This window comes from Gossypium hirsutum, chromosome A13 (genome assembly GCF_007990345.1).
Source record: "Gossypium hirsutum isolate 1008001.06 chromosome A13, Gossypium_hirsutum_v2.1, whole genome shotgun sequence".
NCBI lineage: Eukaryota > Viridiplantae > Streptophyta > Magnoliopsida > Malvales > Malvaceae > Gossypium > Gossypium hirsutum.
In genome coordinates, this window is record NC_053436.1 from 87,421,648 (window position 1) to 87,434,365 (window position 12,718).

General features: G+C 34.3%; 1 non-coding gene across 1 annotated transcript; it reads right to left on the reverse strand.

Annotated features, from left to right (window-relative positions):
* Nucleotides 1–1,275: 1,275 nt before the first annotated feature.
* On the reverse strand, nucleotides 1,276–1,382 carry LOC121212967 (small nucleolar RNA R71). The gene has a single exon (XR_005908337.1). It is a non-coding gene; the product is annotated as a small nucleolar RNA R71 (small nucleolar RNA).
* Nucleotides 1,383–12,718: the final 11,336 nt, after the last annotated feature.

Genomic DNA, 12,718 nt, shown 5'->3' on the forward strand with positions numbered 1-12,718 from the left:
AATTAAGGTTCATGATAACTTGATCGAGCTCTATTAGCTTGCATAACTTTCAGGTTTACGTGATTAAATTGTTTCAAACTGACCCAGACCCTATTACTTCACATGAATTCTAAGAAACCCTTACTTAAATATAATTAGTAATATGCATGTTTTTCTATGTAAAAGATTCCGAAAGGACTTAATATTTCAAGCTTATGAAAGATTGAGTTGCCATGGAATATTTTTCCGGAGCATTATTAACATGATGAGAATGAACTAAATTAATTGATGTGATTATCCTAGCCTATTCATGTTATTGTTTTTGAAATCTTGTGAATTCTGCTGATAAATCCGTCTAATCCATTTTAACCATTCATTTCATTTGCATTTAGGTTGACTTGCATAAGGGATCACTTTGCATCTAGTCATTTATTTTTACCAACACTCAAAATTATTGTGTTTTTTCTTACCAAGTTGTTAATATTAATTTTGCAAAATATTGATTAATATATATAGTCCTTGTGGAGATGGTAACTCTTATACTTTTTACTTGATAATATTACTTGCACAAACCACGCGTTACAAGTTTTTGGCACCGTTGCTGGGGGCTGTTGTATTAATCATTTATTGTGAAATTATTTCTTATAATTTGGTTTATTAATGATTTTCAATTATTTTCTTATTTAATTATTTTTATTAGTTTTTATTCTTTATTTTTTTGTGATTTTCTTTTGAAGTCTTCATGAGTATAGATCAAATCATCGATTTACTCCTTGTAGACCTTGAAATCGAGTGGGCATTTAGACAAAAAAGACGAGAAAGATTAGCCCAGAGACAAGTGGCAAAAATGGATCTTGAAAATCAAAATGATGTTCAAGAGAATGGAGCTTATAATGCTTGTAATCCAAACCTTACTACTGATGATAGGGATCAAGCTATAAGGTAGTACACTGTGTCATATCTTATTAATTTAAAATCGAGAATTAGGGGACCAAAGATCGAGGCACCACAGTTTGAATTGAAGCTTATGATATTTCAGATGCTTCAAACAATAGGCCAATTCAGTGGAATGCCCACAGAAGATCCACATCTTCACCTTCAATTGTTTATGGAGGTGAGCGATTCCTTTAAGATGACTAGTGTAACTAAAGATGCATTGAGATTGAATTTGTTTCCATACTTTTGTGAGATCAAGCACGAGCATGGCTTAATTCGTTTCCAACCAACTCAATTTTTACTGGGCAAGAATTAGTTGAACGGTTTCTGGTAAAGTATTTTCCACCTAGCAAAAATGCTAAGTTGCGAAATGAGATCACCACTTTTCAACAGATGGATTATAAGTCCTTATACAAGGCATAGGAAAGATTCAAAAAGCTACTACGTAAATTCCCTCACCATGGGATTCCTCAATGCATCCAATTAGAAACATTTTATAAAGGTTTCAATGTACACACAAGGTTGGTGGTAGATGATTTTGCAAATGGTGCTCTCTTGTCAAAGAATTATAATGAGGCTTACGAGATCATCAAGAGAATAACCAGTAACAATTACTAGTGGTCGACAAATCAAGCAGCTTCAGAAAGACTAATAGTCGGAGTACATGAAGTAGATGCCCTTACTTCACTCTCAGCTCAAGTATCTTCTATCTCTTCAATGTTGAAATAGTTCACTACTAATAGTTTAAATCATGTTGCAGCTCAATCACCAATCCACTACCAAGGATCCACAAACAATAATTACATGCAGCATAGTGCAATTCAACCTCTTGGTTTCAATCAACAAGTTCAAAAACCATCGCACGTTGAACCTTCTAATAATTTGGAGAAATTATTGAAGGCGTACATTGCTAAAAATGATGCCTTGATTCAAGGCCAAGACACAACATTAGAGAATCTGGAAAATCATGTGGGACAATTTGCTAATAAGCTTAGAAGCAAACCTTAAGGTGTTATAACAAACGACATAGAAAATCCTCCAACAGTCGAGTCTTCTAATAATATTGAAAACTTATTAAAAGTATATATGGTGAAGAATGATGCAACTCTGAGAAATTTGGAGAACCAGATGGAGGAGTTAGCCAACGAACTTCAAAATAGACCATAAGGAGCTTTGCCTAGTGACACGGAGAACCTAAGAAAATTGAGCAAGGGGAATTGCAAAGCAATAACTTTATGAAGCGGAAGGACTTTGGAACCCAAGGAAGTTGAGGTTGAAGATGAACCTCTCAAGAAAAAGGGAAATTAACCAACAGTTGAAATTCTTGCACCAAAGAAGCCAGATTCTGCAAATTCTGAATAGGTAAAAATAAACTAGTAAGTTCTGATAAGCTAACCCCTTCGTTAAATATAGATAAATTACCTCGGAAGAGCTATCCATTCCAAGCCAAAATCCCACAACCTCCATATTCTCAAAGACTCCAGCAACATAAAAACAATAGGATACTCAATTCAAGAGAATGTTGGATGTGCTAAAACATCTATGTATCAACATTTCGTTGGTGGAAGCTTTGGACAAATTTTGAATTATGTGAAAGATATGAAGGAATTTCTGGCTAAGAAAAGAAGGCTTGGGGAATTTGAAACTGTAGCCCTAACTATAGAATGGAGCCTATATTTTCAGTATAAGTTGCCTCCTAAGTTGAAAGATATAGGAAGTTTCATCATACCTTGCAATATTGGATAATCCTATTGTGGTAAGGCTTTATGCAATTCGGGATCAAGGATCAACTTGATGCCTACGTCTATGTTTAGACGATTAGGTATTGGTAAGGACAGACCGACTACAATTACAGTCCAATTGGCGGATCGATCTTTGGCATACCTAGAAGAAAAGATCGATGATGTATTGGTACATATTGATAAATTCATATTTCCTATCGACTTTATTGTCTTAGATTTTGAAGTAGATAAAAAAGTATCAATCATCCTAGGAAGGCATTTCTTGGGAATCGACAGGTCGATAATCAATGTACAGAAAGTTGCACTCACCATGCGAGTTCAAGATGAATAGGTGACCTTTAATGTATTTAAGGCCATAAGATCTCCTAATGAGGTCAAAGATTGTTCTGCCATCTCCAATGAAGATTCGCTAGTTCCTGCAAAATTAGAATTCAATGTCCATTAGAAGGTATTTCATTTGACTCTCTATATGAAGATGAGGATGAAACATGTTTAGAAGCTAACTCGAAAGGATTCAGTTCAAAAACTCAGTTCGAATCATTAGAGCTATCATCACATGAGGACAAAAAACCCAACCCATCAAGAGAAGAGCCACTCGAGTTAGACTTAACGGTTTTGAAAATGTCATTAGATACTGAAAAGAGTTCTATTGAGGGATAGAAGATCTAATCTCGAGTATTTGATCTTGGGCAACTCAATTCTCAATGGGAAAAAGCAATGATCATTTATCCCACCAATGACATTCCGCGGGTGGGGCTAGTACCAAAGAAAGAAGGTATAATAGAAAACGAGCTGATTTCGTTAAGGATCATCAAGGGTAAGTATATTTGTATGAATGACAGAAAGTTGAGCAAAGCAAATAAGAAAGACCATTTCTTGTTACTATTCTTTAATCAAATACTGAATATAATTGTTGGGCGACATTATCTCTTCTTTTTAAATGGATATGATTGGTATGATAAATGGTTATTTGACATCGCCTTTATCAATGACAAACATCAATAACATTGAGGGAGTTCTCATCACTCTCTCTATCATTAATTTATTTTCAATTTTTTTCTCTTATTTGAATAAATGGCAAGCTTAGAAATTATTTTTCTTGAATTAGTACATCAAATTAATTCTGTCTAAGGAGATTGGAACTTAAGTGAGACCATTTGTGACCCCTTTAACCTTTTTTGGGAATTTAATTTGATGTATTTTTTCGAGAAGAAGTTTTCTAAGTAACCTAAAAAAAAGTTTTCATTTTCATTTTTATTTTTATTTCCAATGTTAAATTTATTATTTTATGTTCAATAAGAGGTCAAGTTGGCCCAAGGTTTAATCAGTTTATTTTTGTCATGTAACACCCCTTACCCATACCTGAGACCGGGACAAGATACAGGGTATTACCGAAAGTTACGGGCTATAAAATTTCATTTCAATTTAAAACCGATCAAACAAAATAATATTGTCTCAATTATGGACCTACGAGGTCCAAAAAATGCATTAAAAGCAATCCGGAACTAAACCGAGAACTTTAGAAAACTTTAGGGAATTTCTAGGTTTAAACCTTACACGCCCGTGTGCATTGGGACACGCTCGTGTTCCTTACCCGTGTTGAATTATTAGAATTTATTTTTCATTTCGAACCTACAAGGGTTTTCACACGGCCGAGCACACGCTCGTGTCCCTCGCCCGTGTCCCTCACAAGGCCTAGACATGACTATGCCATCGCCCGTGTCCAAAAATCTAGACATTCTGTTTATGACGTCATCATTCATTTTGAGGCATATGGCCAAGGCACATGCCCGTGTGCTAGGCCATGTCCTCCACACGGTTGAGACACACGGCCGTGTCTCTACCCGTGTGTTTACTACCATGCATACTGACCTAAAATTTTAGGTGCAGAGGACACACGACCGTACAACACGCCCATGGGGACTGACCGTGTGTCACACACGGCCTAGACATATGCCCGTGTGACTATCCGTGTAGACCGTTTTGAGACTATCTACCAAGCCTTTGGTCACCCTCAACATCCATACATGCTTATAAGCTTCAATGGTATTTAATATGGCCTAAATATATTCTTAAACCATCTTGACAAAACCTATTGTGTGTTAACCTCATCTCATTGGTTAGCACATGCTAGGTTATCCTTTTCATTAAGGATTATCATATCACATTTCTCATTTTACTACTTAAACCATATTATAACCATGTACCATTTTATGCTATATCCACTCTCAAATTATTAGGCCACATTTCATATATCCATCCATGATACCACATCAACGCGTCACATGAAACACTTAAACTTAAGCATACAAAATAAGTAGGGTTACAACCCACATCATTATAAGCCACATCTCATGGCCGTATACCAAAGAATAAGTATATCATTATAAGCCATATCATTGACTAGCCAAATGACACATATAACAAAATGACTATAACCCTATACATCCCATTTTAACAAAATGAAAGTTTCCTTATACCAAGCGAGACAAGTTGATAGTGTAGAGAATGCTCCAACTGTCTTCTGATCTTCACAAGTCCTCGAGCTCTATAAGACAGGGAAAAAGAAAAGGAGTAAGCATTAACATGCTTAGTAAGTTCGTATAACGGAAAGTAAACTTACCAGACATTTAAATACACAGTCATTATATGCCATGTCATCCATCAATTATAATTACCTTTTTTCCTAACACATACACTCAATCATCAAGTTAGTCTCAAATATACCAAAATACATAGATGAGCTCATCATATTAAGTACACATTCTAATTCATGTCTTCTCATGACACTTTCACATACATTTGTCCATTGAATCATTGATCCCTCGGTGGATATTCTCATTGATCCATATTTAGTGGTTTCCCTTTTTGTGTACCATCTCGAGTCTCAATTTATGCAATGGAGTTGCCAGTCCAGGCTAATTTCTCATTATACCATGTACCATAAGGCTTTGTTGGATTGTCAGTCTAGGCTAAATCCTCAATATAACAGAGCATTTCTCTTAGAGTAAATTTGGGTGGCCAGTCCAATATTTATCTAGTCAATTAGGATTACCCATTAGGGCTAAATCTTTTCCATACCGGAATCAATGGATTACCCATCCAGGTTGAATCCTTCTCATCACACTTACTCGAAAAGTTCGTTTCAGGATTACCCGTCCGGGCTAAATCCTTCCTATACTGAGATCAATGGATTACCCTTCTGGGCTAAATCCTTTTTGCAACACATGCAGGATCTTATTTCTCGTGTAATATATGATATCTATTAGGGTACAATAATCCAAATGGATTTTTACCTTCTTCCAAACAATTTAGGGATTTAGAGAATTTCATGTAATTTATCATTCATACATCACACAATCAATTTAACGCAACAATAGAATCAATACATTTACACATATAACCGGTTGAGTTACACGAACTCACCTGATAGACATTCTGGATTCGTATCTCGGTTATTCCGAAACCTTTGGTTTTCCATGGTCGACCTCCGAAACTGGTTCCTTGGGGTCTATATCAGTGAAAATAGATTATCAATACCTCAAATTGTTTATTTCCAGCCTAAAACTTATCCTAGGGAAAAATGACCCTTTTACCCTTAACCTTTCACACTTTTACAATTTAGTCCTAAGGCTTGTTTAACAAAATGTATGTAATTTCTTGGCTACCCAAGCCAAGCCGAATATTTTTCATACTTATGGCAGCCCACATTTTTCTTCATTTCACATTTTTCTACCTATCTTTACAACTTTTACAAATTGGTTTCTTAAACTATATCCATGAAAAACTACTTAGTAAAAGTTGTTTACCATCCTTTAAACTCTCATATTCCTCCATAAATCATCAAAACAAAAGCATCTCATGCATGGGTAAATTTCTAAACATGAACCTTAGCTTGAAATATGAGTAGAAATAGAGAGAGCATGAGTATTTACTTTTTAGATTGAAAATGTTGAAAACCCTAGCTATGGGGAGCATAAAATTTTCGGCAGCATGAAGAAGAAGATGGACCTGATTTTGGCTTATTTTTCCCTTTTTATTAAGTTTATTACCAAATAACCAAAATACCCTTCCTTACAAAATTTTCAAAATAACCAAAAACTTAGAAATTAGGAAAATTACTCTTTAAGACCTTCTAATTAAGAATCCAAATCAATTTCATACAATTTTCTTCTAGAACCCAAGTTTTACAACTTATTCAATTTGGTCCCTAATTTCCAATTGGACACCTTATACTTAGAATTTCTTCATGAAACTTTAACACATGCTTATTTTCATATCCTAGACCTCATAATAATCATAAAATAAATATTTTAACGTCGAATTTGTGGTCTCAAAACCACTATTCTGACTTAGCCCAATTTTGGGATGTTAAATGTCAAGTCTTATTTCAGTGTAGGTAATTAATTTTTACAGTTTTGGGCTGAAGGCCCATAACAGTGATGAGGAGAAAAATATCTAACACTCACTTGTTGTAGCATCACTTCCCTACGTTGCATCAATATCAGAAAAAAGGGGATGACACAAATTAATAAAAAGCGGAGGAATTTCTTTTATTTTTTTCTTAGTATTTTTAGGCATTTATATTTTTTCTTAGTTAGTATTTTGCTTTCATACAATAAGTAAGAAATTGCAAACATGAATAAATTAAGCTCAATGCCTCTCTCTAATAAAAAGTGAAATAGTGTGGTAATGTGAATGAACATGTCTAGAATTAGGTTGTTAAGAAAGACTTGGTACTTAAGCAGTTTTCAAGACTCACCTCTCTTTTCTTGCAATCTTACCTAGTGTTCAGTTATCATTCATTACTTTGTTTACACAATGAGGACATTACTTCTTTTTAAGGAGGGGGTAGGGCAATATTTGCATGAATTTTAAATTTTTTCTTAAGTATGATTCAATGTTTACACATAAGTATGCTAAAATAAATTGATGTTTAGAAAAATAAGTTTGTTCATAAGTTAGCTCAAATGCAAGCATGATTTCTGATTTTATCTGAGTTTTTTTTATGTTATCTTATGTTATGGAATGCTTGTATGTTCTTAGGTCTCATGTAGTTTTTTTCCATGAAAACTTAATTTCCTTAAAAATAGACATGCATGAAGGTTTAAGTCCTTAGAATTGACTTAGTAACTTTCTTGAGGCGAAATCCTAGGAGGCATAAGAATCTAAACATGATATAGGCTATTTTCTTTGGATCATTTGAGCCTTTCAAGCCTGCCATATAAATTTAACCCTTAAACCTTAGTTTGAGCCTTTAAGCCTATTTTATTATTATTCACCTACATCATAAGCCATATTACCATTTTTTTTAAGTTTTGTCTTATTTTTGCACCTATCTTAACTATACTTGTCTTGGTGAGAAAAGATCGAGAAAAAAAATTCAAAAAGATGTATATGTTCTATGTATGCTCAAAAAAAAATCTCTATTCAAATGTCAAGCAAAAAGAGGAAAATAAATACTCAATTATTGAGGAGTATTGTTAGGCATAAGGCTTCAAATTAAGTTTGAGGGTGGTAAAACCCATTAGTTGGAACGATGTACCTCGAAAGGATCCAAGACAAAGTTAGGGTTAAGATTATTGAAGGAGTATTGTTGGGCATAAAGCTTCAAATTAAGTTTGGGGGGTGGTAAAACCCGTTAGTAGGAAGGATGTACCTCGACAGGATCCAAGACAAAGTTAGGGTTAAGATTATTGAACCTAAAAATTCATTTCTCTTTATCCCTGCCTTGAGCCTAGCTTCATTACAACCCTATAAAAGACCTATTGATTTTGATAATTATGCCATCTACATTAGTGGAGAGGAATTTCTAAGTTCAACAAAAGAGGACCATTAATTAAATCTTGTGGTTATTCTGTCCAATTGATAAGGAAACTTTGATTGAATAGTGAATCTTATTAATGACCTTGAAAAGCATGCACTCTATGACTTATGTTAGCATTTTCCCTCACTTATTATAAAATTATGAAATAATGTTTGCACGTGAGCGATCTGTCAACAAAAAGAGTTTTGTGAGCATGGCTTTGTTGATGTATGTTTATGTGCAAAAGCTGATTCTACTTAGGGATTCTATTTAAACTTATTCCAAGATTGATTTACCTAAAATTTTGCTTAAATTACTCGTGACGAGGAATGGATTAAGTTTGGGGGTGTGTAAATTCTAAATTATATAGTTTTTTTAGTAGTTTATGACACCTTTTTACTTAAAAATAATATTAATTCTGAGTATTTAATAATTAATTGGGTGAATTTGTTCATATTAAGATAATGAGCATGATTTAATAAAGAATGCAATTTTGTGCTATTTTGCATTAAATTTGTGCATAATTTAATTTTTATGCTACATTTTAATCTTGATTTATTTGTTGTAGTTGGACCAAAGACTTATGCATAACTTATTTATTAAAGCTACATGGGCATGAGCCAATTTCACTCTACATGGACGGCAAAGGAAAGGAAAATTGGGTCATAAAGAAATTAATTTGATCCAACTGAAGTTGGTGTAATTGATGAACAAGTCTGGCAAGCATTTGGTTTATTAACCCATCCAAATAAGAGAGAATGAAGCCCAATTTAGCAAGGGAATTTGGGTAGCTCAAAATTTACTTTTAGGAGATTTATTGGAGGTCCCTACAATTAAGAATAAATTAGCAATTAGCACACAAAATTTACCTTTGAAATTATCCACCACATTGCTTGATTCAAGCATGATTTCATGCATGAATCAGGAAACTAAGTAACCTCTTTTCTTCACAAATTATGGCCAGCCATGGGAGTGAGAAACCTAAGGGATTTTAAGTTATTTTTAGCAAACATAGTAGCCATCCATCCACTATAAATGCTACCATCTACACCCCTCAAAAATCATCCCTCAATCATTCTTCATTTCATCCTTTAATGCACATTCATCCATAATCTCATTTCTCTCTAACTTTCATTCCTTTCAACCCATCACATTTCCCTATTTAGTTAAGTAATCCCAAGAGAAAAATCTGTCTCTTGGTCGGCCACCTTGAGGAGCAATTTGTGGAGGAGTAGCTATGAGAATTGGAAGAAGCCTTCACGATTAGTGATCACACTATCAAAGAGTTTTTTTCTTTCTTTTTGTTCTTCCCTAATTATTAATTATGTTTGCAAATTGCTTTGTTGTTTTTTCATCAACAATGGTAGCTTGGTAATAGTAATGGTGCTAAGAGTGGGGAAAGTTTTGAAAGTAGTGGGACTGGTGATACAAATAACCCATTGGGTAGTGAAGGGGTTTTGAGGCAGAATTTGAGAATGAAGAGGTGAGAAGTAGAAGGAGAAAATAAGGCTAACAGTGTAGGTCTAAAGGTAGGTGAAGGTAGTGAAAAGAGAGAGAAAAATGGTGAGGTTTCAGATCCAATAGGGAGAACTGATTACGTTGATTCATCAAATTTGGGGTCTTATGGAAGTGATTCAGATGGTGAGGTAGTCTATAGAAGAAGCCGACATTTTTGTTTTGATCCTAATAACCATATCTCATATTTAGAGCTTGGTATGATGTTTAGGGGACCAAAGGAATTCAAGACTGCTTTAGCAAAATATGTAGTAAAAAAGAGGTTTGATATTATATATCTTAGGAATGGAAAGAGGAGGACTAAGGCTAGGTGTAGGGAAGATAGGTGCCCTTTTAGAATATATGATGCCGTAGATAATAGTGATGGGTTTTACAAGATAAAAACATTTATAGAAACCTATGAATGTTCAATAACTTTTAAAAACAAAAGGGCATCTTACAAGTTTGTTAGGGAGTATTTCTCAAGTTAAATCAGAGTGATTCTAAAGTTGAAGTTAACTGAGATACAGAAACTAGCTACGGAGGAGTTGAAAGTTAATTTGAGTAGGGGTACATGCAACATGGCTAAGAGATAGGCATTGGAGGAGATCAATGGAAGGGTAAGCTATGTGTTTAATAGACTATGGAACTATGCAAATGCACTTAGAAAGGCAGATCCGAATGGCAATATAGAGGTGATGGTAGAAAGACCAACCCTTACTGAGGTTCCCAAGTTTAGAAGATTTTATGTAAGGTTTAATGCATTGAGAAAAGGGTTTCTAAAGTGTTGTAGACATTTTATTTGTCTAGATGGTTGCTTTCTAAAAGGAAGATTCAAGGGGGAACTTCTGTTTGCTATGGGGAGAGATGGCAATGACCAAATCTACCCTATTACATGGGCAGTTATGGACAATAGAAGTACAGAAACATGGTGTTGGTTGATTAAAAATGTTATTTCAGATTTACCAATTGGTAATGGTTCTAGATTCACGTTTATAACTGATAAATAAAAGGTATGTTAGGGACATTATTTAAATAATTCTATCCTACCATGCTTAATTTATTAAACCAACAATCTAATACCATTATTTTTGTTTTTAGAGATTGATGGAGGAGATATCTGAGTTGTTTCCAAGGGTTGATCATAGAGTCTATGCAAGGCATTTATATGCCAACTAAAGGAAAGAAAATACTGAAAAAGACCTGCAAAAAACATTTTGGGGAGCATGCAAATCATACATAATTGTTGAATTTGAAGATCATATCGAAAAGATTGATCTTATCAAACATAGTGCCAAGGTAAGTCTACTTAGGATTGATCTTAAGCAATAGTCAAAGGCTTTTTTCTGGTAGGTCTATATGTGATGCAATTGACAACAATTTTGTCTATCATTTCCATGTTAGAAGAAATTAGGAAGTATGTAATAAGGAGGATTGTAAACAATTCGGCAAAATGTAAAAATTGGAATGATCAATTCTGTCTTAAGATATGTGAGAAGTTACATAAGAGTTTCCAAAAGAGTTCATACTGTCATGTTAAATGGAATGAAGCAGAAGGGTTTGAAGTGACAAACTTTGGTGTTCTTGTAGTTGACTTATTTCAGTGGTCATGTAGTTGTAGGAGATGGGATCTCACTGGCATCCCATGTCCACATGTTGTTGTAGTCATTTTATGGAAAAAAAAGTTAATATTTTTGATTTTATCTATAAAGGGCTTAAAAATATGTGTTTGAAAAATATATGGCTTTGTATTGTCTGTTGTCCCAAGTGAGAAATTTTAGTTGAAAATTGATATGGGACCAATTAAGCCCCCCATTCAAGGAAAATGCTTAGCAAATCGAATAAAAACAGAGCGAGAAAAGAGGGAGAAAGGAGTGGGAGTACGCTATCTAGAAAAAAGGAGGAAGATAAAGTGCAATCCATGGTTAGAGACAATTCCAGAAGCTGTCAAACTTCATCTACTATAAGTATTTTGATGACAAAGAAGTTTAATGCAATTGTTGGCTAATTTGAGAAATCCTAACATGTTAAATTTGCAAAGTACACCTATTCCTGCTTCACCAGCTCCTACTCCACCATTTTTTTTATCTTGCTCTACTAGCTCTTTCTTAAATAGTTGCATCTGAAGCATCTACATCATCACCGCCAACTCCTTCAACACAGCCAACTCCTCCCATCATGCCAACCTTTTCAACACAACAATTACTTACAAGACTAAGTAGCATGGGAAAACAAGTTGTGCAAGGGATTGGGTTATACACTGATGAGAGGACAAGACAATAAATTCTGAATGTAAGTTACAAATTGTTGAACTGTTATGCTTATTGTATTTTGGGAGTGCAACACATTTTTTAATTATGTATTTTATGCATTGTAGCTTGGTATGAGAGGGGAAACCATGATGTCCGCTCCAAGCAAGTGCATCGATAAAAGGAAGGGAAGCAACAACAAGGAAACTATAAGTGGGACTTAGAAAAATAGGAACACAAAAAAAGCTAAGTCCAAAGATCCACCCAGCACAATCGTAAGCCATGGATATAGTTGATGTCAATTTGATTTCGTTAGTTAACATACAATGGATAATTTGATGGTTTTATTTTGTTGACATACGATGGATAATTTGATGGTTTTATTTTGTTAGATCTTTTTGATAGTTGTATTTTGATGGACAGTTTATGTTGATCTTTATATATGATGGTTGTAATGGATGGTTCAATTTTGTTGATGTCGATTTTGGTATTTTCATATACTTTTACAACAA